Source organism: Poecilia latipinna, unplaced genomic scaffold (assembly GCF_001443285.1).
Source record: "Poecilia latipinna isolate Pla-1442-1.1 unplaced genomic scaffold, P_latipinna-1.0 Scaffold685, whole genome shotgun sequence".
In the NCBI taxonomy this organism is placed as follows: Eukaryota; Metazoa; Chordata; class Actinopteri; order Cyprinodontiformes; family Poeciliidae; genus Poecilia; species Poecilia latipinna.
The window spans coordinates 427,865-431,541 of NW_015113301.1; the positions used below are offsets into that span (position 1 = coordinate 427,865).

Consider the following 3,677-nt stretch of genomic DNA (forward strand, 5'->3'; position numbering starts at 1 on the left):
AGATCCAGGAACATCCAGATTGCTGCTCCTGACCTCTGATTAGAAACAAGAAGAAAATATTTTAAATCTGTTTTAGCGAACCAGAACCTGTCACTACAAACCAGGCGCCATCATCCTGTTACCTGAATATGACTGGAGAGGAGAACCAGATGTAACAGGAAACAGATGTTGGGCCTTCTGGGTTTTATTTCAGGCCAAATTATCAGAGAAAAATGATTTTAAGAAAACATCTTGAAAGTTGCATGAAGCTTCTTGCTTTATGAAAAAACACAATGTCTTTATTTATTAGTTTGTTCCCACAATGCTTTGCAACATAAAGACTTTTGGATCAAGCTTGCAGTCAACATGTATCTGTGTGAGATCGCAGTCAGACTTCAATCAGGCCTTCACCATTGTAATGAACCGAACCGACACCAGAACCGACACCAGCTCCTCTCAGCGGTCCGGTCCGGTCCGGTCCGGTTCTGTGGGTCGGCACCTGAAGCGATTTATTTGTTTTCACATCAACAGAAACAGAACAGAAATCTTTTTAAATGTTCTAAACTCCTCAGGTGTGAAAACTACCGACCTTCACAGCAGGACAGAGGAGCAGCTCCTCCTGACAGAAACAACTAAAACATATTTTCACTTTTGTTTTTCTGTGCAGTCTCTGCATGTCTGAGTTATAATAACATAATTACAAATGTTTCTCTTTCTGTTTTATTTTCTCCTAGATGGTGGCAATAAAATAGGAATTGCTATCGGAGTGTCTATAGTAATCCTGGTAGGAATAGCAGCTGCTGTCATTATTTGTATAACAAGGTAGGAATTATTTCTCCTCTTTTCTGCATCTTTAGTATTTCTGTCTTGTCTTAATTATATAAAAAATCATTTCAATTATATTCTATACTCAGCTGTTACGACATTTTACATACAATTAAATCAAAACAACTGAGAATTTAAACTATTGCTCATTATTAAATTATCTTTGAAGCTTTCATGATGACTAACTTGGAACTTTATTTTCATCAGCAGAAACAACCCACGAGAACAACACCTGAGGAGGAATATTCTTTGACAGAAAAACAGGTTATTATTGTGTAATAGTGCAAGAGGAATTCTGCATTCTGACATTTATTTTTTTCCAGTGGCAAATGGAAAATTATTTTCAAAGTGGCACATATGTTTGCTAGTCAAACAACCAAGACAGTTATTAGTTTTACTTTGAACTGTTCTTGTTCATCAATTTGTAATGCAGTCTCCAACTATATTTTGTCATCAATCAGAGTTTAAATGACTCATAATCTCAGAGGAGGAGTCAGATAGATAACGGCGACTTTACTAAAGACCAGATTTAAATGTTATTCAGTCTCTGTCACCAGTAAACACACAATAACAACTTTCCTCCTATTTATTTAATTAAATCAATGAAAACAGCAAGGATGACACATATTGGCAGGTCCAGAACAAAGTGGACCTGCCAGAAATCTGTTCAGCAAAAATCTGTCAGAATTAATCAAGATGCGAACTCTTCAAACATAGGTCAATGTGGACACAGAACTGCTTTATTTCACTGGGTTATGGTCATTCAGTGAGTGGTATCTAAAAGCTGTGTGTTCAAGAAACAAAATCCAGCAACTATCCAGTGTAATTTTTCACTCGATGAATTACCAGCCTGAGAACCGGAGCACCGCATCTACTGCACAAAACGTTCACAGCTAAACCCTCTTAAGGAGTCAGTTAGGTGGTACTAAGCTCCTGTCAGTATTTTCAATAAATACAACAGAGGCCTCTGACAGGTCATAGAGAACTTCAGGCTCAGTTTAAAGCAGATTCTTTTTGTTCAGCCAAAGCAACACTGGTTCATAACTTCAGCTTACAAGCCTGAAGTTAAAATGCTGAAGAGACAAACGTTTCCTCTTAAAATGAGTTAAGAGCTTGAAAGACTTTTAGAAACCATGAAGAACTATTGTTGGTTTGGATTGTTTGAATCGTGTTAATCTGCTGCCGTCCTTCACAGAACAGTGAGAAAACGGACCGCAGGGAGGTTTCAGCATCGATCGTTCAGCTACCAGGAGAACCCGGACCATCAGAGACTTTCCTGCAGGATTCGGTTCCCTTGTAGCCTGGAATCTGCTTTGGGATCCTCCAGAATCTGTTTGTTGGAGAAAAGACTGAGATTTTTCTCATGGTTCTGTTACTTCAGCTGAAGAGGAAGAACGAACGACTGCAGAACCATGAAGTGACTCTGAGATGAAGCTCAGTGGTGCTGGGACTGGATTTAATTATATATAAATATATATATATATTTTTAAAAACTAAATAATGAAGAGTTTGTATTAACCAGCGTCTGTTGAATACAGAACAGGTCCTCATCTACCTCGTTTTTTATAGATACTATGAAGAATAAACATTATTTTCTGTCTTTACACTGGAAGAACAAATTCAAATTCTAAAAATGTTTAAAAATGCCAGTTTAAAAGCTGTAAATCGACCTAATTGGTAAAATTTGCACTTTCTGAAGTTATTTGAATTTAAAAAACGGATCCATCTACTACCTAACCAGTTTTAAATAAATACAATGAAATGAAATGAAGGTAATCTGACTGATTTTTAATTGTTAAATGTTTTTGTCCTCTGAATGTTTTATTGTCTTTATGCACTTTGAGATTTTTCTGTTTTGTACTTTAAATCTCTGGATTGTTAAAAGTTTAATTTATAAAGTTTAATTCTGTTTTCTCTTTGCAGCTGTTGGATTTTTGTTGCTTTTTAAATATTTTTAATGTCTCCATGTTTCTGCGGCTCGGTTTGTATTTTAACTCATCGTCACGTCGTTTTGTTTTCTGTCTTTGGTTCTGGATTCACTGGATGTTTCTGTCTTCAGTTTACACAGTAAAGCTCATAATGATTCATACCCTCTGAATCTCCCTGACAAGATAAAATAAAAGGATAAACACTAGAAATGTTTTTATTTACACTTTGTTAAAATAGAACGTAAATAAAAATATGCAGACAGACGTTGGACAGCCTCTTACCATGACCCTAATCTCTCCCTCCATATTTTCTGATTCAGCTCTGGACTCTAACCGGGCCGCACCAGAACTTTAAGGTACTTTAAGGTGAACAGAAAGATTAACTTTAATCCTAAATAATTTGGGTCTTACTTGTATGATGCTGCCTGAATAGAGTTTTTAAATAATCTTCTTCGTCACTTGGCTTTTTATCTATTTTTATGTGAAGGCTGAATATTTTAAACAATAAATAAATAAATACATGAAAAGCTGAAGCCTGTATTTCTATTCTCTCTTTGATGGTTTGTAATTTTGAGCTCTGCTCAGGTCGCTCTATGAATTATTGTATTTTTAAAAAAGGTTTTAGCTTTTAAAAGAAGAGTTTTATTTTATGGTACCGTTTTCTTTAAAAAAAAATCCTTTTTGACCCGATGGGAATTAAACAGTTTAACCAAACTGGAACCAGTTTCTGGCTCACTTACAGATTACCTGTTAATAAGAGTTGCATAGTAACTAGTTACATTTACTTCTGTAACCTTTAGGGGAAAACAAACTTTTAGCTGTTCTTTTTACTTGTACTTGAATAAATTTATTATGAAGTATTTTTACTCTTACTTGAGTAAAATGTCTGTATTTTCTACCCAATGAATGATAATCAATCATGTTTTAAACAAAAATTCACCAGAC

General features: G+C 35.3%; 2 long non-coding RNA genes across 2 annotated transcripts; one reads left to right on the forward strand and one right to left on the reverse strand.

Moving 5' to 3' along the window:
• Window positions 1-216: 216 nt before the first annotated feature.
• Window positions 217-2,922, reverse strand: LOC106954870 (uncharacterized). Its single transcript, XR_001426449.1, has 3 exons — window positions 2,913-2,922; window positions 2,378-2,533; window positions 217-230 (listed from the first exon to the last, which is right to left on the reverse strand). It is a non-coding gene; the product is annotated as an uncharacterized LOC106954870 (long non-coding RNA).
• LOC106954867 (uncharacterized) lies at window positions 1,033-2,441 on the forward strand. Its single transcript, XR_001426446.1, has 2 exons — window positions 1,033-1,068; window positions 2,000-2,441. It is a non-coding gene; the product is annotated as an uncharacterized LOC106954867 (long non-coding RNA).
• Window positions 2,923-3,677: the final 755 nt, after the last annotated feature.